This window comes from Podarcis melisellensis (assembly GCF_964234715.1).
Source record: "Podarcis melisellensis genome assembly, chromosome: 10".
NCBI classification, from domain to species: domain Eukaryota; kingdom Metazoa; phylum Chordata; class Lepidosauria; order Squamata; family Lacertidae; genus Podarcis; species Podarcis melisellensis.
Window position 1 is genome coordinate 60,799,156 of NC_138542.1, and position 26,187 is coordinate 60,825,342.

The following is a 26,187-nucleotide window of genomic DNA, read 5'->3' on the forward strand; positions in this document are numbered from 1 at the left end:
TCTTGCATTTACATCCACTCATCGAATCGCGGACAAGGAACATTCGCATAACCTTGCAAATCAGAAAAAGCAGCTTGAGCTTCTTCAATCAAACCTGTAAAGATTGCAGATATACAATACAGCTCGTTCCATCTAGTGGGGCTTCCTGGGGTAATAGGTACTTCTGCCTCTTGCGCTTAAGACCTGGCATGTGACTCAGTTTATCTGATTTATTTCTTTAACATATACTGTGCCACCCCATCTGAATCCTGTCAAGGTGGAGGCATAGTGGGTGGGTCTCAAGCCTGGATAACTAGTCAATTACCTGCTTTGGGTATACTTCTTCTGAAAGGGCTGATTCATAATCTGGGGGTGTTCCTGAATCAATTTTTGGCACTAGAGGCCCAGATGACTTCAGTGGCTAGGAATGTCTTCAGCTTCCAGACAATGATAGTCTGACCAATGTTGCCCATTCACTGGTAACAATTTTAATAATCCTCATGCATTTGTCGTGACAGTTTATTCTATCATGTAGTTTGCAACCCTTCACAAAGCATCTTCCAGAAGCCCCTTGAGGCTTTGTAACCTCTTGTGTCACATGATGCTGGAGAGAAGCAGAAAGAAAGAAAGAAAGAAAGAAAGAAAGAAAGAAAGAAAGAAAGAAAGAAAGAAAGAAAGAAAGAAAGAATTCTGCATTTGTGCCATAATCTTGCGGGTGCATGAAATGCGCCCAGAGCGATGGTATTCTTAATGTGCGCTTATGCTAATCTTCCAAACCATCAGTATATGTTGTTTTATAAATAGTTACCTTTGAAATGGAGCATTGTTTAAAGCCAGATGGTTGGCTTGAAGATTCATTCTTCATTTTTTGCTTCTGTGGTGAATATGCAGATTTACAAGTTGCTTTCTGTTTTCCCACAGCTCCATCTAATATTTACATTCAGATAATGCTGATAAGGGGGCTGGAGAGGCCAGACGTTAAAGAGAAAAGAAAAGAATGTAATATAGGGCATAGTGTTTGCTTCAGAAGTGAGCGTGTGAGGCAATAAAGGTGTACTAATGGGGTGTTAATCTTGTGTTCCTCCCTCCCTCTACTTTTCCTGTTACATGAAAGCCACTGTGATTAGAATAGGGGTGAAATGAACATAAGTATGATAAATGATAACTTTCTCATGGGAGTAAATATATGAGAGAGAGAGCGAGAGAGCGGTTTGCTAATCAAGCTGGGCAGAGAGGGTGAACATACTCTGAGAACACCCATCTGGAAACGAGTCTAGATTCAAAAACAGTTCGCTGGAGTTGCTACTGTAAATGTAAAACAAAGAGTACCACAATATGAGCTGGTTGGATCGCAGGAGCAAAAGGAGCTTCATGGTTTGTTTTTATTTATTTTTCAAATGATGGTACAAATGGACTAGGAATGGTGGTCGAATCTTACATCCTGCCTTATTTCCAGAAATGGAACTCAAGGCGGCTAACGAAACAGCAGTCATGCAACAATTGAAAACAGTGAATTGCACTTTGTTCCAAAGGACAACAGAAGCCATAAAACCCGGGTGTTAACATGTTAAACCAACGACGACAGCAGTTAAAATGTACATGGAATGGGGTTTGAAGAGCCAAGTTTCTCCCAACTGTCTTAAATGAGGGAGTGGGCACAACAACAGCAAATGGTAGGCTTCTCGGGGTTGAGGGATCTGGAATAGTGCCTCATGAGGAGAAGGGGAGAAGAGGCTGACTGGGGCAGGCCAAAAGTCCATCTAGTTCTCACAGTGGCCAACCAGATGCCTGTAGGAAGACCACAAGAGAAATCTGAGTACAACAGGAATGATACCCAGCAACTGGTGCACAGAGGCACACTGCCTTCAGCAGTGGAGAAAGAAGATAGCTGGCTAGTAGCCACTGAGAGTTTTTTCTTCAGAAATTGGTCTAATCCTCTTTTAAAGCCATCCAGTACAGCGGACACCAGAATGGTTGAAGCTTTTCATTTTGTTTGTCGCAAATATCCCAACATCCAGCTTCACTGGATGGTCCCCAGATTCTAGTACTATGAGATGTGGCTGTTTCCATTTCAAGAACAAGCTCTTGTTTTCAGAAAACAAGCCTTTTTAGGTGTGTTTTTTTTCAAATAGTCGCAGCAGAGACCCTGCTTCCTGGCTCTACCTGGCTTTCTTGGCTCTGCCCACCCAACATCCCCTCTGCCTTACAATGGAGTTTTGATGGTCATCGTCACACTTACTGTGGAACTATGGTTCTAGGGCGAGAAAATGCCCTTTAGATACCATGATCATAACTGGCAGATGAAAAATTGGAAGTCCTTTTTATTTTTCTTTATTATTCCTTTCCCCCTTTTCATTTTCTGTTCTCTTTCCTCCTCTTGCTTCCTGCTTCCTGCTTTCTTCCCCCTTCCCCCTTCTTTCTTCGTCAGCTTCCTCCACCTGGGCACAAGGATTGTACACTCATGTAGGTAGTAAAGGGACCCTGGGGAGAAGTCCACCCCTCTTACTTCACCTTGCCATCCTACAGGGTGGAACTGCAGTCTAAACCACTGAGCCTCTTGGGCTTGCTGATTGGAAGGTTGGCGGTTCGAATCTGTGTGATGGGGTGAACTCCTAGCAGTTTGAAAGCATGCCAGTGCAAATAGATAAATAGGTACTGCTGCAACGGGAAGGTAAACAGCATTTCCATGTGCTCTGGCTTCCATCACGGTGTCTCATTGCACCAGAAGTGATTTAGTCATGCTGGCCACTTGACCTGGAAAGCTGTCTGTGGACAAATGCTGGCTCCCTCAGTCTGAAAGTGAAATGAGCGCCACAACCCCAAAGTTGCCTTTGACTGCACTTAACAGTCCAGGGGGACTTTACCTTTAAGCTCACTGGATGACCTTGGGCCAATAATTCTATCATCAATCTATATTTATCTATCATCTATCTATCTATCATCTATCTATCTATCATCTATCTATCTATCTATCTATCTATCTATCTATCTATCTATATCTATCTATCATCTATCATCTATCTATCATCTATCTATCTATCTATCTATCATCTATCTATCTATCTATCTATCATCTACCTATCTATCATCTATCTATCTATCATCTATCTATCTATCATCTATCTATCTATCATCTATCTATCTATCATCTATCTATCTATCTATCTATCTATCTATCTATCTATCTATCTATCATCTATCTATCTATCTATCTATCTATCTATCTATCATCTATCTATCTATCTATCATCTATCTATCTATCATCTATCTATCTATCTATCTATCTATTATCTATCTATCTATCTATCTATCTATCTATCTATCTATCTATCTATCTATCTATCTATCATCTATCTATCTATCTATCTATCTATCTATCTATCTATCATCTATCTATCTATCTACTATCAATCATCTATCTATCCTCTATTTGGGACGCGGATGGCGCTGTGGGTTAAACCACAGAGCCTAGGACTTGCAGATCAGAAGGTCAGCAGTTCGAATCCCTGTGATGGGGTGAGCTCCTGTTGCTCGGTCCCTGCTCCTGTCAACCTAGCAGTTCGAAAGCACGTCAGAGTGCAAGTAGATAAATAGGTACCGCTCCAGCAGGAAGGTAAACAGCATTTCCATGTGCTGCTCTGGTTCACCAGAAGCTGCTTAGTCATGCTGGCCACATTACCCGGAAGCTGTATGCCGGCTCCCTTGGCCAATAAAGCGAGATGAGTGCTGCAACCCCAGAGTCGGTCATGACTGGACCTAATGGTCAGGGGTCCCTTTACCCTTTACCTTACCCTGCCTTTCCACTCCAGAACCAAGTGCCCAAGGTGGCTAAAGAATAACCTTCACTGTTTCTGGTTAAACTCTGTTTCACGCTCGTGCCTTTATTTATGTATTTATAAATCTAATGGTTTTAATTTTCACTTGTAAATCATCCAGGGACCCTTTATTGCTGGGCAGCATATAAATATTGTCAATGCAATGAAACCGAGATCGGAATGCCAGCGTTCACCATCCTAAGTCCTGTGGAATGTCCTTAAGAACAAGAATACAGATCACCATTACTCCGTACATGCTCCCAAGCACAGAGATCCATTACACCTAAATATTGCGACACTGTCTTCGGGCTTTGTGTATTACAGCCAGGGAGAGCATCTGTCCTGTGCCTGGTGATTACATCATGCCGTAAGATACTTAGTCAAAGGGAGTGCAATCTGGCAGCTCACAGCTCCACATTAGAGTAGTTTATATGATAGCAGTCAAAGTCAATTGGTGTATTGTTTGACCTCTCCTCCTCGCCAAAGCAATATGGTGCCATCTGCGCATCTTGTATTCACATCATATTATGCATTAATACAGCTTTTTCGATGCACAGTTTGCTTTGTGCTTTGGTGTATAAATATTTTAATATTTGCATTCGTTTGGATCGTATCCCCCAAAGTATACTCAGAAAAATAAAACCACTAGGATGCTACAAACCTTCATTCTGTAAAGCAGAGCAGCAGACTTAATTCTTTATTTCTTCACTCTATTAAGAAACAACAGCAGCCTCTGAGGAGGTGGGTTTAGCTTCCTGGTAAGATTGCTGATGGCTCAGGTTTAGCAAAGTTTCATTTTACTTCTCTTGCAGCAGATGTCTTGCAAGAAGCTGGGCTTGTTCAGGTTTCCCAAAGCTCTTGCCAATGAGCATACCCTAGAACTATCATCTTGCAATGGGCTTCGCTTTAGATGTAGGAGCCGCAGCTCTCAAACTAGGTTTGTTTCATTGCCAATAACATTATCTAGGTTCTAAAGTTTGAGAAGTCCCAGCAGTGGAATAGGGCTTTAGTACTGTAGCAGAACAAGCTAAGGCAAAGCCTGGTTCTTAAAATTGCCACTGGTCTTTAAACTGATCATCAGGGTACCAGTTGTGGATAAGAAGGAGGGAACCAATACTGAGCAGTGACGAAGCCTCGTGGAAGGCATCTTCCATATGCTCCAAAAGTTTGCCAGGGACATGCCATATTTTTGGTGCCTATCTGTGTCCCTAGCTTGCTCCTAGGTTGATAGATAGAGGTCCTTTTAAAAAGCCTTTCAGCATGTGCACACCAAGGGCGATATTTGCTGCGGAACCTGGATGTAGCCAGCACATCTGCAGCTGTGGCAGGATCTGTCCGCTCTAGGAAAGGTTACAGCTGGCACAACAGCCAGAGCTGTGCAAAAATTACTCTGGTCCAGAGGAAGCAGGTCCAATACACTGTCCCACCAGTCTCCATCTCTCTGACTCAGGGAGCGGCTCTGCCTGTGGTTGACTCTGGCTCCACCAATGGGTACCAGCCACCACTGATGGAGCCACAGCAGCCACCTGCCTATCCAGGAGCAATGCAGGGGCCAAGGTACACTGCCACGCCGGGGAGGTCCTCATTAAGGAGGATTTTATCTCACTCTGGAGCAGACAGAATACCTGCTTAGGACCATAGCTCAGTGGTTAAAGTTTCTGCCTTGCATGCAGAAAGTCTGCACTTCAATCCCTGGGATCTCCAGGTAAGACTGTGAAACACTGAGACCCTGGAAAGCCACTGCCAGGCAGTAGACAATACTAAGTTGTGCTACATTTTTAATTTTATTTACACTCTATGCTGAGAGAATACAAACATGCATCTTGCCTCTGCGAGAGCAGAGAAGCAACTCCTCTCGGAAACAAAGAACACCGAGAGAACAGTGAAAAACAGGAAACCAGTGTACGTCACATCCAGTCTCCCATTCCCGTGGGAATCCAACAGTAACTCTGACTGTGGAATGCAAAACAATGTCTTGCGACTGCAGTTGCTGCTCAGTGAGGGAAATAGAAACCAACAATATGGACCAGTGATCCGACTCAGTATAAGGTAGCTTCCTATGTTCCGTCCAAGTTCCTTCATCATTTGTGTTTTAAAAAACTTCTCTTGAGACTCTGACATTCTCAAACTTACCTCCCCGCGCTGCCTTCTCCATCCATTCGTTGTCCCCTGTAGCTGCCATGAATGTGAGATTGTCCCTGCAAATCAGAAAATCAATCAGAAAAAAAGGATAGCTGTCAACAAATCTGAGCTAACTGTACGAATGGCAGCCGAACACCGCGCAATGCCTACTCAAATAGTGGGTAAGTGAGCATTTTTAGCTGCCCCCCACATGAAATAATTCAGCGTCTCTGCTTCACATCAGGGCCATGTTTTATTCCAGCGTCGCAGCATTCATTCGATTTGTCTTTCCACAGATCAAGTGGGAAAATGAAACTTCTTCGAGTCATGGCTGAGATAGGATTCAGCTAAATGAGCTTAGCAGAAAGTGCTCTCCTGGCAGAGGAAGGAGAAAGGGGAACAGAAACGTCCACAAATCAAATTGTAACAGATAAAAATAAAAAAAATAAGTAAAGTAACCCCAAACTCGCACCCACCCATTCGCTTTACACGGTTGTAAGTGTCTAACTGGTTTCGGTTTGTAAAAAAAAGGAAAAAGAGCATCTGAAACGAAAGGGGCTGTTTATGGAACCTTTAGATATTTTGTTGAAGTTTCGCTTCTTTACTTTTATGGCCAGTAGCAAAAAGATAAATAAAAAAGAGTCGTTGTGCCAGAAAAATAAATTTGATCTTCTCTCCTTTTTAGATACTCTACAACTTTGGCAATTTCCCCCCTCCCCCCTCTCTCTCCCAGGTACTGTAGTTTGAACCTTTAAAAAAAGAAGGGAAGGGGAGAGGGGAGGAAAAAACCTTCAGAAACTGCGAGCCCTTTCATTTTTCTGTTTGAAAAGATCTATCTGAGTCATTGGTAAGAGGAAGGATTAGACAGACGACTCTTTCTAGCTTTTCATTTTAACTTTATCTAATAGATGCCTTTCCGCTATGCAGTGACTCGGGTCACTTTTTAAGAATGGCTTTAATTTTTGTAGCAAAGGGGAAGATAGCATCAGTTATCCCTGATAAAAGGAATTAATATATGAACCCTGCTGTATAGAAAATGAAATAAAAAAAATAAGGGGGGGGGGAATCAAATCGAGGCATTTAAGAGAAGCTTTTTATTCCTGCAAGGAAAGCATTTGCTAGCCAGCCCTGCCCCCACCCTGAACCACCACAAGATCCATTAAAAGTATTTATGGATAATAAATAGCTCCTAAGGAAATCTCAGTAGATTGTTGGGAGAGGTGGCTGTGCAGGGGACAACCACGTTGACCAGGGATGGGGAACCTATGGCTTTTCCAGATGTTGCTGGACTGCAACTTCCGTCACCCCTGAACTTTGGCTAAACTGACTGGGATTAATGGTGGTCCAAGAACATCTCAAGGACACCAGGCTGAGGAAGTCTGGCTTGGTGGAATGAATGCTTCAATGCATACATTTAATTCCCAATTGGGTTTGTGTGTGAAGGAATCCTTCTATGCATTTCAGGCTTTCTTCATTTCAGGGATTGGGGAACCTTTGGCTATCCAGTTCCTGATGGACTGCAAATCCCACCATCCTTGATCACTGGCCATGCTGGTTGGGGACAACAGCTGGCACCAGGTTCTCACCCCTGTTGCAGACCATGCTGATTTCAGTGGGCTTTGGGGGGGAGAGGAGGTATACAATCATAGAATTGTAGAGTTGGAAGGGACCCTGAAGGTCATCTAATCCAACCTCCTGCAATGTAGGAATCTCAGCTAAAGCATCCATGACAGATGGCCATTCAACCTCTGCTTACAAGCCTCAAAGGAAGTTCACAACCCCCTGAAGGAGACCGTTCCACTGTTGAACAACTCTTACTGTCAGAAAGATTTTCCTGATGTTTAGTCAACATCTCCTTTGTTGTCACTTGGTTTGATTCAGACCAGACACTCTTAATGTACTTTCCCCCCTTTCCATAAACTCTCACTGGGCTTGCCACCATTACTGCCAGGTGTGCACTCACCAAGGTCAGCAAAGCAAGAGGCATCAGCTCATAATTGCAATCGCTACCAGTCACTTGTTCATGCTTTCTTGGCCAGAGAGTGGGTGAGCAGCAGGTGGCAGCTAGGGGCGCCTGAGGAACTTGGCCTTCACAAATTCCAATGCGGACTGATCTGATCCACACAAGCTAAACTAGTGCAGCTCAGAACACAGGAACCCGCCAGCTTCCCCACTTCCCGAGTGTTCACGAGGCAGTTCTTGGCTCAAAAGAATACATATCAAAATACATTTAGAGATGCATAGTTTGAGAGAGAACACATTTGGAAATGTATGTTTAAAATGTGAATTTTCACACTTTTTTAAAAAAATACAGGTTAATGAAACTGGAACAGAAATAACTTAAGGGTGAACATGAGCAAAAATTACTCAGTCTGGGAATAAAAATATTATGCCATTCCTGGTGGTCAAAAGCTGCAGCAGAGCCAGGGGCCTCATGGTGGTTGCCCCCAGGTGGGGAATGAGACTCAGCAGGTGCCCAACCATTCTAACCCCTGATGCTCGCCTTAAATAGATGGAAAAGGTCTAGTGGTGGATGACACATTCTGGTTGGGGCAGATGGGAGCTGGGCTCCGACAGCACTTGGGCAGCCTTCCACCCCATCATAGACCTGAAATGTACCAACCAGATTTTCTCTGGGGAGATGCTTCTTATTCTCTTTCTGCACCCCCAGATTGGCTCATCCAGGTGAAAACTGGATGGGAAGGGTCCAATCCAGGGCTCAGCGAAACCTTCCCAAACCTGATGCTCTTCAAATGTTGTTGGTACCCAGCGTTTGTGTCTGCTTGTGTTGCTGTAGATGCACCATAGCATTTCTTCTCTCTGCAGTTCTTCCAGCAGTCATTCCTCCTCTGGTCACTGCTGTGGATACGAGACCTGTGTGTCTCCAGGCACTGTGGTTATCGTCAAGGGTTTCTCACATGGTGAGGTTGCCAACATTTATAGATACCTTTGCAGAGCAGAGTTGGTCTGCCAACAGGCTGGTGCCTGCAGCCGGCTCCCTAAAGAGCACATCCTTGGAGATCCTGCCATCTTCCATTCTGTGGACATAATCAAGCCAGCGTAGATATTGCTGAGCCTGGAGTGTGACCATACTGGAAATGTGGGCTTGGGAGAGCACATCCTTGTTTGAGACTCTGTCCTACTATGAGAGGCCCCACATCTTCCTGATGCAGCAAATGTGGTGGCATTGAGGCATCACTTCTGATGGTTGTAAGTTGCCCATGACTCACTTTCCTACAGCAGCGAGCACAACATGCAAATCTGGTAGACCTTCATCCTGGTATTGGTCATTAGCACCATATTCTCCCACATCCTTTTGGAGAGGTGAGCCATTGCTATAGCTGTCTTGCTAATGTTTTCTCCTAAGAGACAAGATACTCACAGGAAAGCCCCATACTCACTGTCTTATTAGGTCATCCCACTTTGATGTAAACTAGAGATGCAGAGCCTGTGGTCTTCCAGATGTTGTTGGACCACAGCTCCCATCAGCCCATCCTGCATGGCCAATGATCATGGATTAGGAGAGTTGTAGTCCAGCAAGATCTGGAGAGCTATGGGTTCCCCACCCCAAGTGTAAGCAAATCCTTATTTAGGGCTTGATATGGCAATAAGTTTGCCAAGTGGTTATTTCTCCTGAGACATTTGAATACAAAAGAAAAGGAAAAATAGAATTGTTGTTGTTGTTTAGTCATTTAGTTGTGTCCGACTCTTCATGACCCCATGGACCAGAGCACGCCAGGCACTCCTGTCTTTCACTGCCTCTCGCAGTTTGGTCAAACTCATGTTAGTAGCTTCGAGAACACTGTCTAACCATCTCTGTCATCCCCTTCTCCTTATGCCCACAATCTTTCCCAACATCAGGGTCTTTTCCAGGGAATCTTCTCTTCTCATGAGGGGTCCAAAGTATTGGAGCCTCAGCTTCAGGATCTGTCCTTCCAGTGAGCACTCAGGGCTGATTTCCTTCAGAATGGATAGGTTTGAACTTCTTGCAGTCCATGGGACTCTCAAGAGTCTCCTCCAGCACCACAATTCAAAAGCATCAATTCTTCAGCGATCAGCCTTCTTTATGGCCCAGCTCTCACTTCCAAAAATAGAATTATATTTTAAAATAATTTTTAGTCACCAAAAAATTTCTGAGATTTGGTCAGTTTATCCTAAAACTATTGGTTCCTCTACAGCCTGCTACATTCTAAAATCCACTTATGCCTTCTCTCTCTCTCTCTCTCTCTCTCTCTCTCTCTCTCTCTCTCTCTCTCTCTCTCTCTCTTAAAGGGGGGAAAAACAGTGAAAACAATTAAGATTATGTCAGTGCTGAAGATAATAAAAGAGTCTTAGGTCTGCCTTCCGCTTTTCACCTGTCTTTCAAAGATGATCGGGTCAAGGGAGTTAATGGCTAATATTTGACTTTGAGGTAATTCTGCAGAAAGAACTTAATGCGATGCTACGACCGCCGCCTGCATTTCCTTGGTATCACTTTGAGCAGTATTTCAAAGTACTTCACAGGTCAGACACAACTGGGAGATAGATAGCTTAAGAGGCAAAAAGCAGACTATTTGGTATTAGCCTGTGACCCAGCTGATTTGACAATTAGGTCCATTCTAAACATAGATGATTTATCAATGGTCTGCTTACCGGAGGAGGAATATATATATATATATATACATATATCTGTGCACTCGCTGGTAGCTGAGCTGAAGAAATAAAACACAAGAAGCTGCTTCTAATTTAAATGAGATTGCTAATGGTATTATAAAGAATCTGCTTGCAAGTGTGGAGGGAAATTTTAGAGTCTCTTCACACACAATATCATCCCTTTTGTTGAGCAGGGATAATGTACACTGTGATATAAGGGTGGGTAAATCTATTAATTTCAGTTTCAGATCCTCATTTTTCCTAACTTAATTCCTACATCAGTTTACAATTAAAAAAAATCCTCATGAAAATTCATCAACATTTTTGTGTGAATTTCACCTAACTTCTTCATCTTCCCTTTTACACCTTTTTGTATATAATTTTAGATGACATGCACATATTTCCCTTACAATGCATTTTGTATGCTTTGTGATTTTTTTTTCATGAACGCTCTATCCCAGTATATATATGTCTTGTTGTGAACCACCCTGAGACCTCTGGCTATAGGGTGGTGTATAAGGTGAATTAACAACAACAACTTGGATAGAGAACTACATTGCAAAATTCAGAGAACTGCAAATTTCAATGGATGGTTACGCTTCCTTTTTTGTACTGTTCTGGAAACTGCAAATCGGGTACATCCACCTTTAAATGTGAACTAAATCGGTTTTATCTCCCATCCCTACTATAATATGGGGGAATTATATGTTTCGTTTGCATTTATTCCTGCACTTGGGGCACCTCAAGATCTGACAGCACCCTCAGCAAAACACCTGATTCCCTCTGGCACGCTGGAAACTTGCTTGAAGATTCTTTTTCTTTTTCCAGAGTTCACTCTGGGATAGAAAAAATATGCTTGCATTTTCAAGGTAGAGAGGGTGCTTTTGGATCACTTCCTCTGTTTATTTATTATTCCCTTACACCCACAACCTGCATTTCTCCCATTATGGAACCTAAAGCAGTGCATATGTGATCACCTATCCAGACACTGACCAGACCCAGACTTCCAGAGCACCTGTCTTCATCTTGTACGTGTTTCACAGAAAAACACGGTCATGGCTCAGAATTTTATGCATCGAGGACTGTTAGGATGTGTTGCATTTTTAGCAATGTTTGGGTTACTAAGTGGAAGGGGAGGGGGGATCCCTTTGTTGAGGAAGGGATGGTTAATCTAACTGCTGAGTATTCTGCATTCACACACACACACACACACACACACACTCACACATCGCCCCCAGAAACAACCTCACAGCAGACAATTCACAGCTCCCTCTTTCACAATAAAGATTTTATTATTATTATTATTTTATTTTAGTGGTTTCCATAAGACAACTTCAATGAAAGTGGCTGTCATGAGATAATCACACCTCTGGGGGATTATAGGCATCTGGCTATGATTTATAAGATCCCAAAGGATTGATTTCCCCTCCCCCCACTTAGAGATAAACCACACTCCCCGCTGTGTTTTATGATTTGGAAAATATAAGCCCTGCCGTTACTGCGTACAAATACCATTTAAACTCGGGGCTTTAGTTTGCTCCGCCATCTCGTAAGTTTTAACTAACAAGTGGAACGCTGGGTCTAGGGATTAAAGAGAGAGCAATTGCCAACAATGTAAGGGGAGAAGTGTGTCATTGTCACTCGTTCCTCAGTCACCCAGTTTGTTTCCTCCACTCCACACCCCCCCCAAAAAAAATTAATGAGATATTTTGTGTGTGTGTGTGTGTGTGTGAGAGAGAGAGAGAGATTTAAAAGCTGTCTGTCCAGAAACCTTATTGAAATGGAGTTTTTGCGATATTCTTATGGCATGATCATACTATAAGAGGGTTGCCAGGAATGATCCCTGCCTCCTTTTGGGCATCTCCTGAAAACTGTATTATTCAGACAGGCTTGCTGAGATGTGAATTTCTTTAACCAATTTCTTTACCAATGTTTTTATTGACACTTCTATTGACCTTATTGTGATATTGTCTTCTTATGCATACCACCTTGCTGTATTTTTCGTTAAGGTGCAGGTCTGTAAATTTTTAAGTAAACAACACCCCATAATCCTTACTGGAAAAATCATAGTGGCTAGTTATGATGGGGCTATAGCTCAGTGACCACAATCCCAGGGCGAAGGAGATATCCGTATCAAGGATGGGGAACCTGTGGCCATCTTTATGTTGTAGGGCACAAGGTCTGGGTTGATGGGAGCTGCAGTTCAACAACATCTGAAAGACAGCAGGTTCTCCACCCCTCAAGGGCAGGATAGACCTTTGCTCCGGAAAGAAGCGAGTCTGATGGAAGGAGAAAGATGTGGAGCAAGGCTCACCTCTCCAAGGGGTCACTGCCTGCCTAGCCTTCAAGGGAAGCAATTGCCTTTGGAATGGGCTGATTGAAACCACAGGAGGGGAGAGAGCTCTTGTGCTTGACTCCTGGTTGCCAGTTTCCCACAGGTATCTAGTTGGCCACTGTGAGAACAGGATGCTGGACTAGATGGGCCATGTATCTGAAGGAGCATCTCCACCCCCATCCTTCAGCCCGGACACTGAGGTCCAGCTCCGAGGGCCTTCTGGCGGTTCCCTTACTGCGAGAAGTGAGGTTACAGGGAACCAGGCAGAGGGCCTTCTCGGTGGTGGCGCCTTCCCTGTGGAATGCCCTCCCATCAGATAAGGAAATAAACAACTATCTGACTTTTAGAAGACATCTGAAGGTAGCTCTGTTTAAGGAAGCTTTTTAATGATTGATGTTTTGTTGTGTTTTTAATATTCTGTTGGGAGCTGCCCAGAGTGGCTGGGGAAACCCAGCCAGATGGGCAAGGTATAAATAAATTGTTGTTGTTAGCCTGAGCCCACCAGGCCAAGAGAAAAAATGGCTGGAGAGGAATTAGGTCCCCTACATTGGCCTACTTGAAACTCCAATCACTCTCAAGGGTATTTCAGTATTTGGTGGGCTGTTCTCTGTGGCCTTTACTGGCCACAGTTCTACTTCTCATAAGGAGCCACTGGCTTTTTATGTTTGATGGGTTCTTTTGAGCCATATTAACTGGAGACTGTTACTGCTGGCTCCCAAATGGCTTCCAAAGAAGGACCCCTGTAAATGTGTCCTTCTTTGGACCCCTGTAAATGTGTCCTTCTTTACTGGCCGAGGGAGCCGACATTTGTCCACAGACAGTTTTTCCAGGTCATGTGACCAGCATGACTAAGCCAGTTCTGGCGAACCAGAGCAGCTCATGGAAACACCATTTACCTTCCCGCTGGAGCGGTACCTATTTATCTACTTTTTAGGCGTGCTTTCGGACTGCTAGGTTAGGTTATAAATAAATTATACATTACCATTATTTACAACTGAGTGTTTGTGTATGTTGAGGATGAAATTCTCACCTCCCCACTTTCTGTGTGTGTGTGTGTGTGAATTTTTTAATTTTTTTTAAAGCGCTCTTTAACCCAAGCCAAGACCTATTTTAACTGAGGGAATTTAGCAGAGCTGGTATAGCAAGTGTTGCTCAAGGCAAAACAAGTGTGTGTTTTTATTAAATGTATTTTGCACTTTGAATTTAATGACTGGCCTCCCTGTTTCAGTCTATGAAAGTTTTAAATGGCTATTAAGAAACAAAACAAAACCCCACACAACCAAAACCAAAACTACCCTAATGGCTGGGTGGGCAGTTCTCTCTTTATCACACTGTTTGGAACAGTATATATGGATTTTCAAACCTCCCCGCCGCCCACCATCCTTGCTCAAACCAGGCTCTCATTTGAAAATAAAACCAAAACAGCTTGCGACTGCAGCAACACAATATTGTATAAATCTGGTTATAGGTGCATACAGAAGAAACAGAGGAAATATACAGAAGGTTGCAGGGATATGATTTATTTGGAGCTCTGTATGTATGATTATCACCTGCCCTGGCAATTCCCTAACAAGGTGTGCGAAACCAGTCGAAGAACCATATTATCAAGAGACACCTTTGAACTGATCTGTCCTGAAGAATAACCTCCAGGAAGGTAAGCAGCGTAAAACGGAGGTGGGGGGCAGAGAGGAGAGAGAGAGAGAGAGAGAGAGAGAGAGAGAGAGAGAGAGAGAGAGAACACCCAACTTTTTCATGTTTGCTGGGCACGCAGTACATCTCTGACTTCTGAAACATTTCCCCCCCAATTATTTTTGTAAAGTATTGATTGCAATTTAATTTTGCAGTCCCAACATGAGAAGCGCTTCCAGCCGAGGTGTCTCACAGGAGATTGTAATCAGGGTCTAGCCTGAAGGTGAAGCACGAACGCAGTGTGTGTGTGTGTGTGTGTGTGTGTGTGTGTGTGTGTACATATATATTTATCCCTCTATTCCTCCACTCTCCATGAGTACCGCGATTGGAGCAGAGGGCATTCTCAAGCAGATTAATTTTTGACGATGGGATCGATGGAAGATGCTCCCCCCCCCTTCCCTTACCTCCTGACATTGAGCCATCTAATTTGCTGTTTATCTTTGGCTTATTGAGTTTTGAGCATTGTTAAATCATACCTTTCAGCTGTTTAATTTTGGAGGTGAATTCTGCTCTCCCTTCCTGTGCCTCGGCATAACTCTTGCTCCCACCTCCCCCCACCGCTAAAAATGAGCAGGGTGATGGGCTTCCTCCCGGCCCCCACTACTCTCTTCTGACACCAGGTTACTGCTTCTGAGTCTGTTAAGCGCTGCAAGGTAGCGTTATAGCACTTTCTGGCCTCTTTTTCTGTGCTTTTGGCCATAGATCAGATCATCTCTAGGGAAATCACGACTTGCCATTATTATTATCCCGAGCACCTTCATCTATTCTCCCTTGTTTCCTGACTCCATCGCTTGATGAACTGCCTAGAAGTGACGACACCTTTAACTTTAGGGGCTTGCCATTAACCCTTTCAGGGCCGCAAGGCACCGTGCTCCCTCTCCTCCTCCTCCTCCTCTTCTCTTTGATAACTCATTGGCTACGTGTCTGGCTTTCAAAGCTTCTTCTTCTTCTTTTTAAACGCAGTCCTCAGTGATAGAATGCAGCATTGCCTCCGTGAGCTGTGCAAACAGCACATTTTAAATAAGAGCAATACAAGACAGACACATGGAAGTAGGCATGAACCAGACGTCCTAACTGCAAAAGTCCATGGCTTGAATTACAAATGGCGTTCCCCGGCCCTGCCTGTGCAAAGTGATTATTTTTTGGAAACAATTTTTATTGTTATGTATCTGAAGGGTTTCTCTCCACCCCCCCCCCCCCCGTTACAAAAAAAACAATGCACTAACCGGCATGTCATTAACCAACATTACATTCCGCATTCATTTCAAACATAACCACCAATTTTCACTTCTATATTCTGTTTCTGGAGTCACAAGAGATCAAATACACTGAAATTATAACATAAAATCTCCCTCTCTCTCTTTACACAGACACACACACGGGGGGGGGGTTGAATTTAGCAGGCCTTTTATATATCCTTTTTTTATAGTCAATAAGAAATGCGTAACATTTTCCCCATAAATCATCTTTGAAATGAGGGTGCAAAGCAGCCCTAATTTACATAGATATTTTGTCCATTATAAGCAATCCCCATATTTTGTCAAACCACCCTTTGATAGGTGGTGCCTGGGGGCATTTCTGCTGCGAAGCCTGTTGAAATTTGGCCGCTTTTAACAAAAGGCCTATTAATTCACATTGTGTACCAGGAATACTGTGTTTCTCTAAGTAACCCAACAGAATGGCTAAGTGGGTTCAAGGGGATTGTAAACCCTGTAATGGACTTTATATAGCTAATGATCCAATCCAGCAAAAGAATTAATTGCAAGATAGGGAATTAAGTGCAGTGTAGACAGAGACAAGGATCTGGAAGTACAGTTGGGCAATTGTCACTCAGTGTGACCCCTTTTCACATCGTAGGCTGTGTGGTTGTAGATGAACCTTCCCGTTTTTCCGGATTGGAATGGGCACCGCATGGCAGGTGTGGTGAACCTTTGACCCTCCAGATTTGCTGAACTACAACTCCCATCATCCCTAACAAGGAAGACCAATGGACAGGGATGATGGGAGATGCAGTTCAGCAACATCCAGAAAGACAGAATTTCCCCACATTCTGAAGCATCGGGCCATTTGTTATTGCTGTGTGCACACTTCTAGACAGTGGTGTCATCAGGACAGGGAAATGGAAATCTGGGGCCCCCAAATGCTGCAAGCCTGGCTTACCACATTTTGAAGGTCCTCAAGGAGCCACACAAGTTTCTATTCCCCCGAATTTATCTTCACAACAACCGTGTGAAGCAGGTGAGGCTGAGGGACAGGGACATGGCTGAGTTCAACGGCTGAGTGGGGATTTGAAATCTGGTCTCCTAGGTCCTAGTCCAATGAGGGAATAATTTATTTAACCTCAGTTTAGAACTGAGATGGTGTAACAGGCTAGATGTTACTGGACCTCAGGGTCCCATCTGCACTATTTGATTTAAAGCAGTATCATGCCACTTCAAACCGACATGGTTTCTTCCAGAGACCTCTGGGGACTGTAGTTTGTTAAGTATTGCTAGGAGGCTGTCAGATGGCAATGGTGGTTGCTTGTGAGTAACCAGTCAGGACTCCGAACTGTCTTTTACAGGTTTTATTTTGGCGCAAAACTATTTACACTGCAGAACAACAAGTTCATGACTGCCTCAATCGCTAGCAGAATCCGGGAGTGGTTGTTTCTGGGACCTCCCCCAACATAAGAGCTTAGTCACCCCCAGCCTTTTCCTTCCTTCTTTGCGTTTTACACCTCTGCGCAAGGTGGGCGACAGAAGAGGCCTGCTTCCCTCCTGGCCGGTTTGGCCAGGAGCAGTGCTGAGGCTCCCAGCAGCATCCTCTGGTCCTTTCCCCTCCTTTCCCTGGGAGATGTGGCTTTCCCCACCCTCAGACTGATGAGGTGCGGCGCTGGGGCTCCCAGCAGCATCCTCTGGTCCCTTGCCCTCTTCCCCACTGGAGGTGTGGCTTTCCCCACCGCAGGAAGAGGAACTGCTTCTCAAGATTTTCAGAGGTTCCCTGTATCCCAGCTGCCCTGTTCCGATGGCAGTCCCCTGACAGAGGCCCTCTCTTCTTCCAACAGACCTACAATTCTCAGTGTCGTTCAGCAATCAATCCCTCTTCCTGGGGAACTCTGGGAACTATAGTTCAGGGAAAGGAATAGGGATCTCCTACCAATTCTCTCTTCTCTCTCTCTCTCTCTCTCTCTCTCTCTCTCTCTCTCTCTCTCTCTCTCTCTCCCTTACTTTACTTTTTCCGCCACATGGTTTTCCAAGTTAATCTTTATATCTTAGCATTTGTGCCTTTTCAATCCATCTTTCAGACATTATAATGATCTCTTATTTTAGTAATTATGAATAGAATAATACTGTTTTCTTTACAAATCTTCCAGCAACCCTGCTAGTGATGTTAATTGCTTACAATAGTCCTTCAAATAATGCCAAAATTTATTCCAGTCTTTTTGAAATGCTTGATCACGCTGGTTTCGGATTTTTCCAGTCAGCCTGGCCAGCTCCACAAAGTCCATCATCTTCACCTGCCACTCTGCCTTTGTTGGTACCTCTTTCTGCTTCCAGTTTTGGGCTAAAAGAATTCTTACCGCAGTTGTTGCATACAGAAACAATTTTTTTTATCTCCCCTTGGTATCTCTTCCCTCAATATACCCAGTAAAATAGCTTCTGGTTTTTTAAAAACAAAGGTGTACTTAAACATTTTCTTTAATTCATTATATATCATTTCCCAGTAAGCTTTTACTTCCTTACAACTCCACCACATATGACAGAAGATACCTTCCTTTTCCTTACATTTCCAACATTCCTTATTTTTTGTCCTGTACATTTTAGCAAGTTTAAGGTAAAGGGAACCCTGACCATTAGGTCCAGTCGTGACCGACTCTGGGGTTGCGCGCTCATCTTGCTCTATCGGCCAAGGGAGCCAGCGTTTGTCTGCAGACAGCTTCCGGGTCATGTGGCCAGCATGACTAAGCCGCTTCTGGCAAACCAGAGCAGCACACGGAAACACTGTTTACTTTCCCGCCGGAGCGGTCCCTATTTATCTACTTGTACATGACATACTTTCGAACTGCTAGGTTTGCAGGAGCAGGGACTGAGCAACGGGAGCTCACCCCGTCATGGGGATTCGAACCGCCGACCTTCTGATTGGCAAGTCCTAGGCTCTGTGGTTTAACCCACAGCGCCACCCGCGTCCCATTTTAGCAAGTTTAGTTGGAGTACATCATTTTCATCACATTCTCTTTCAATGCACTGCAAGCAGTGAAATTTATACCTTCATTCCATAACTTTCCCCAAGATTCTAGTTGAATATTATAACCAAAATCTTTAGCCCATTGTATTGTTTCTACTTTAACCTCTCCTACCAATTCTCAGCACCCTCAACAAACTATGTTTACAAGGATTCTTTGGGGGAAGCCATGACTATTTAAAATGGTATCAAAGTGCTTTAAATGTACAGTGCGGATAAATCTCACCGCCCCCAATAATTGGCTGTGCTGTTTGGCACTTCCAGAGGTTCCCTACCCCTGACTTAGAGCTTGTTATATTATGACACCATTTTTGAACGTTCAGTCCTCTTTTTTCCTGGGCTGATTCTGATGTAGCCATCCCCTGCTCTCTGAAACATTCCCATTGGCGATCCCTAATTTAGCTGTGGTCTTGTGCCTTAATTTTTGTGTTAAAACAAACCCATCCCTGGTCACTTCTGCATTCTGTAGAAGACCAGAATGTTCTTGACACTTGATAAATATTAAACAGTTGTAGTATTCATAGGGGGAAAGCAGGGGAGGTGAAGTCCCTCGTTTTCACACACACACACAAAAGAGATTCACTTATTTTCTCTAATTGGGAGCTTCAGCCACCTGAATGAGGTGGAATCATAACTCTGTGAAAAGTGGATGGCCTTGTGGAGGCAATTCTTTAAATATGGAAAGTCCTGGCCATTAATTCATGAGTAAGGCAGCAGAGAGAGAAGCATATCGCCATGTTCTGAGGCTCATTGCCTCGGGGCCAGCAGAAGCAAATGTGTCTTTCGGCTGCCAAAGAGCAAAATGAGGGCGCAGTAGCTGGCGCAGGCATGCTGTGGGGTGAATCTAAATCCTATTTGCACTAATAAATCTAAATTCCATTTAAACCACGGTTGACCGTAGGATGTGTTCCTGACCCCCAGCATAGCCTAAGATCTAACTGATCCTAACTGTCCAGTGGCCAGAATTTGGGCCTTGAGGACATCAATGACATCCATTAATATCCTGAAGGAAACTGAGGTGAAGATTCGCTCTCTTTAGGAGAAAGAGTGGAAAACTGAAATGAAGAGATCAAAAAGGGCAGCTGAAAGTTCGTAATCATCTTCAAAGGCAGTCATACACAGAGCACATTGCAATAGCGTTGCCTGGATATAAACACAACATGGATCATGGCATACTCTCCAGCATTTCTCCAATGAAAATAGGGATGTCCTGTTCAATTATTATTATTATTATTATTATTATTATTATTATTATTATTAATTATACCCCACCCATCTGACTGGGTTGCTTCAGCCACTCTGGGCAGCTTCCAACATGTATAAAAACATACTAAAACATCAAACATTAAAAAACTACCCTAGACAGGGCTGCCTTCAGATTCCTTCTAAAGGTTGTATAGTTACTTATTTCCTTGACTCGGGGGTTGCATAACTCCATACCTGTCAACATTTCTCCAATGAAAATAGGGATGTCCTAAGGAAAAGCAGGACATTCTGGGATCAAATCAGAAACCAGTAAATCTGGGACTGTCCCTGGAAAATAGGGACCCCTGGAGGGTCTGCCATGGTCGATAACTGCAGACATGTCTTACAGAGAGTATTAGCTAGCATAGAGGCAAATACCTCTGTTTGACTAAGCCGCAACCACCTGCCCTGTACCTGACCTCATTGATCAGCTGATCATCTAGGTTTGCAAAGAAAGCATGGTGCAATGGACTTTGCAAGGCCCAATGGTAGCCAGTTTCCTCCTTCTCTCTAAGCACTAGTGCTCAGGGACAGACAATGAAGCTGAATGTGGAGGATTCAAGACCGACAAAGGAAAGTACAGTGGTACTTCAGGTTACAGATGCTTCAGGTTACAGGTGCTTCAGGTTACAGACTCCACTAACCCAGAAATAGTACCTCAGGTTAAGAACTTTGCTTCAGAATGAGAACAGAAATTGTGCGGTGGTAGCGGGAGGCCCCATTAGCTAAAGTGGTACCTCAGGTTAAGAACAGTTTCAGGTTAAGAACGGACCTCCAGAACAAATTAAGTTCTTAACCTGAGTTACCACTGTACTACTTCATGCAGCACATGGCTTAACTGTGAAATGCATTCCGACAGGAGGCAGTGATGGACACCAGTTTGGATGAGGATTATAGAAATTCGTCGAGGAGAAGGCTATTTGTGGCTACTAAGCTGGTGGTGAGGGAGGCAGGTGGTGCTGTGGGTTAAACCACAGAGCCTAGGACTTGCTGATCAGAAGGCCAGTGGTTCGAATTTGTCTAACCCTCTTTCAAAGCCATCTAGGTTGGTGGTCGGGACGCAGGTGGCGCTGTGGGTTAAACCACAGAGCTTAGGACTTGCCGATCAGAAGGTCAGCGGTTCGAATCCCCCGACAGGGTGAGCTTCCGTTGCTTGGTCCCTGCTCCTGCCAACCTAGCAGTTCAAAAGCACATCAAAGTGCAAGTAGATAAATAGGGACTGCTCCAGCGGGACGGTAAACGGTGTTTCTGTGCACTGCTCTGGTTCTCCAGAAGCGTTTTAGTCATGCTGGCCACATGACCCTGAAGCTGTACGCCGGCTCCCTCGGCCAATAAAGCAAGATGAGCACCGCAACCCCAGAGTCGGTTACGACTGGACCTAATGGTCAGGGGTCCCTTTACCTTTACCCTGGTGGTTATGTTCTGCCTCCACAGTTGGAACTGATATGCTTCTGAATGCCTGGTGCTGGGAACCAGAGGGATGGGAAGTGCTTTTGTGCTCAAATCCTGCTCAGATCCAGCCACCAGTATCTGGCTGGTGACTATGAGAGCAGGATTCTGAGCCAGATGGGCAATTGGTTCCTATGTTCCTAAAAGCATCTGGCTCTATAGTGGTTAAGTGGATGCTGTACTAGATGGAACCTTGGTCTGATTGAGCAGAGTTCTCATTGTGTTCTTAATGTTTAAATATCAAAATTGCAGGTGTCAGACACCTATATTAACTTAAACATGAATAATAAAGGTCAGTGCGGCACCATGGTGCAGGTATAGGAAATTCAAAAACCCAAGTGTAAGTGTTTCTCTCTCAAAAGGAACTGAAGAGTAGAGTCCTTGGTTTGCAAATTAATACTTGCATTGTTGCTGTCTGCTTTCCCAGTCTGGCTATTATATTCACTCCTGAAGTGCATTCATTCTGTTTGCACTCAAATATTTTTGCTCGGCTATTCGGTGATCAGATGAACTGTACAGATTCTACCAAGCCTCATGCTGGAATACAAATTGGTTGTGGGTTTTAGATGAAAGCGTAAATGAACTACACTGAATCACAATGCCAGCTGGATTGCGGCGAACTGGCATCTTCCGTAAAACATACTTTTCTAATTTCTTCTGATTTCTTCTCCCCCTCTTCCCATTTCTGTAGGAAAACCTCACACAAACCTTTATCTAAGTTTGCATATTACATTATGTGGAGACACGCTGACAAGAGTGTGTTTGGACTTAGCATGCCCCGCTTTTCAGACAACAGAATTCTTTTTAATTAAAACCATTTTTTTTGTTTAAAAAAAAAATCAGTATGTGTAATTGCTAACACCTGCTATGTGTTACTAACAGATGTTTCTTACTTACCTAAGGGAACTGTTATAATTACACTATAAGCTTTGTGGAATGGCATTTAACCAAGGTAGTGTAGGAACTTCAGGTGGTGACTTTGTGTTCTTTTATTAGGATTTTCTCTCGGGGGTTGAAGGGAGAAAACGTGAGGTAACAAGGAGCTTTGCAAAAAATCTGTTCCTAGCCACCATATTTTGCAATCTGTGGCTGTAGAATCTGCTGCCAAACAGATACTGACTGCAGTGGGTTTTATAGCAATGACAAGCGATCTGGAAACACCTCGTTATTTTAATAATAATAATATGTGACCCTGTAATACAGACAATTTTAGACCCTAGACATAATGGTTTTACTGGGCATGCCCTCATTTGGAGGGTTTTGTATATTATGTTGTTGTGTAGGGCAAAGCAGGTGCTCTAGCACTGTGATATAGTCCTTACCTTACTCATTGTCTTCAATCCAACCCTGAAAGACAGGAGCAAGCTGGCAGTAAATTACACAGAGTGAGTTGGACTTAACTCTTTCTTAGCTTAGAAGTTTCTGAGCCTGAAGGTCCCCACTCCCTCACAGCTACCTAAGTCCCCTCCTCTCCAGAGTTTTCCCCAAGCATTCTGAGACTATGCCTACATGAAGCTTCTCCTCCACCCTCTTCACACCTCTCCTGGTTCTGGGAGACCAGGTGGGAGGGGAGCTTGTTGTAGCAGGAGGGGAAGACCCCCATGTTTCTTCACCAGCCTCTGCGTCCAACCAGTCCATAACACAAGCCAGGATCCAAAGGTGCCCGTGGACATAAACAAGTCTTTCTACGTACGCAAATATGACTTCTCTGGTTTCAAACAGCAAATTATTGCAGCGGAGGCCACTCCCATAGATTTCAGGAGTGGCTTTTTGGGTGTCACTGGAGTGGGTGAGACTACAGCCAGAAGTTCCTGCTGCAGACCAGGACCCAGATTTTTCAGTCTTTTTGATTTAAAAAAAACAACAAAAAGAAAATACTCTCTTGCCCTTCTTACATCTTTAGATATAAGAAGGAAAAATGCAGGCAACAGTCTATTGAAATGTAAAGCAGGATGTGCAAAAAGCCTGGGATGGCTGCCAATTTCACTTGGCTCTCCTCTTCTACTTTATTAAAATTACCTTTGTTTTAGTTTCTGATATTTTGCATTGACAACAGCCCCACAGAGTATTCTCAGGCTCCCCACAACACAAAATGTGGGCTTGGTGGGCAGGCTGTTCTTACCGCAAAAACTCTGTGAACCCTGTGACTTAATGAGTCATTTTTGAATGTTGTTTCAAAGGATTACATCTTGACTTTCTTTGGCTAGAGAATTCAAGGCTGATGGCTGGGGTTTATCAACAGCTAGCAAGGCCTCGGGATGTGGGTGGCGCTGTGGGTTAAACCACAGAGCCTAGGACTTGCCGATCAGAAGGTCGGCGGTTTGAATCCCCGCGATGGGGTGAGCTCCCATTGCTCGGTCCATGCTCCTGCCAACCTAGCAGTTCAAAAGCACGTCAAAAGTGTGAGTAGATAAATAGGTATCGCTCTGGCAGGAAGGTAAACGGCATTTCCGTGCGCTGCTCTGGTTCGCCAGAAGCAGCTTAGTCATGCTGGCCACATGACCTGGAAGTTGTACACTGGCTCCCTCGGCCAATAAAGCGAGATGAGCGCCGCAACCCCAGAGTCGGCCACGACTGGACCTAATGGTCAGGGGTACCTTTACCTTTACCTAGCAAGGCCTCAGCTGGCTTTCATCTTGACTCCTCTTAAAGTGCTAGGTCACCAGATCTAGCCACCCTTTCGATTTTCCAAAGTGCCCCCAACCTGGCATAGCTTTGTGGTCTGGGACACTGCACAGAACTGAAAGTGTGGCTGATTGCTGCGCTGGAAAATCAGCGAGATTAACAACGTGTCCCAAAAGGAAGAACACTGGGAAATATTATCATTATCATTATTATTATCCCACAAGGCAAGACACAGTGATAACAGCAAGAACCTTTATTGAACTAACAGAACTTGACAACAGGGGCAAAGCAACTGCTTATATACATTTCTGAAGGCCTGGGACACTCCCACTCCCAGCGTGATTGGCTGTCTAAACTTCCAAGCTGCGAATCATGACTCAGAGTTTAAGGGCCAATGCCAGAGGCCCAAATCCTGGAATGTTCTGTGATTGGATATCACATATCAAATCAGAACACAGGGGCTCAGAACCCTTAGTCCAGACTCAAGCTCAGGCAATCGCAGATCACTGAATACATAACACCATCCTTCCTCCTATTGAAGCCTAGGGTGACAAACACAAAAGCCATTGTGGATTTATGGACTTTGGGGTCTTGTGTGCAGCCCTTTTTTTTGGGTGGGGTGTGCTATTCACTTACCTAAATAAATGTGGTTATGATGCTAAATGTATCAGAATAAGTTACTTAATAATATGGGCTATCTTCTATTATATTACAGTGGTACCTCGGGTTAAGAACTTAATTCATTCCGGAGGTCTGTTCTTAACCTGAAACTGTTCTTAACCTGAAGCACCACTTTAGCTAATGGGGCCTCCTGCTGCCGCCGCGCCGCCGGAGCATGATTTCTGTTCTCATCCTGAAGCAAAGTTCTTAAACCGAGGTAAGAACTCCGATCTGGTGAAACACTCTGTCACAAGAGACTAGGGCCCTGCGAGACTTGACATCTTTCCGCAGGGCCTGCAAGACAGAGCTGTTCCACCAGGCCTTTGGCCAGGGCACAGCCTGACTCCCTCCTTCGGCAATCTTCGCGGAGCTCTGGCCCAATGGTTGCCATTGGTTTGAATTGCATTAATTTTATAATGAATGATTTTAGAGTGTTGTCTTGTACTGTTGTACTGTTTTATTGTTGTTAGCCGCCCTGAGCCCTATTATTATTATTATTATTATTATTATTATTATTATTATTACTATTTATGGGTTAGCAGAGTCTGTAACCTGAAGTGTCTGTAACCTGAAGCGTATGTAACCCAAGGTACCACTGTACTAAAGAGTACTTTAACATTATAGAAAGCATAGCTGTCAACTTTTCCCTTTTTAAAAAGGGAAATTCCCTTATTCCGAATAGGATTCCTTGCAAGAAAAGGGAAAAGTTGACAGCTATGATAGAATGAAAGCCACTCTCTTCATTCAAAAGTGAATTTTATTTGAAGGAATGAAATGCAAAACTGAAGATTTTTTGTAAAGTCTTCTCAGAAGCTAAATGCTCATGAGATACAGAACGAAAGTAACGTTCGACTGTTTTAAGGGTGCAGGTAATAGTCTTGGCAAAGCCTAAGGGCTTTTAAACTGAGACATGATTCAGAGTTATGAGCCTGTAGACCACAGAGCCTAGGACTTTGAATCCCCACGACAGGGTGAGCTCCTGTTGCTTGGTCCCTGCTCCTGCCAACCTAGCAGTTCGAAAGCACATCAAAGTGCAAGTAGATAAATAGGTACTGCTCCAGTGGGAAGGTAAATGGCATTTCCGTGTGCTGCTCTGGTTCGCCAGGAGAGGCTTAGTCATGCTGGCCACATGACCCGGAAGCTGTACGCCGGCTCCCTCGGTCACCACTGGACCTAATGGTCAGGGGTCCCTTTACCTTTACCTTTCGCTTAATGCTTTCGGAACAACAGATAAAAAGCCTGCTCCATTTTCTGCAGGGCAGCCTTTCAGCAGCTGCCTTGTACCACGTCACGTTCTCCCCTCACGCAGTGCAGTGGTGTCTCTCAAGAGTTCCAGGAAGGTGGTCTTCCACATCACCTATCGAAAGGCCCAGCTAGATTGGATGTCAAATGCATCTTTGCTTTTAACCTGC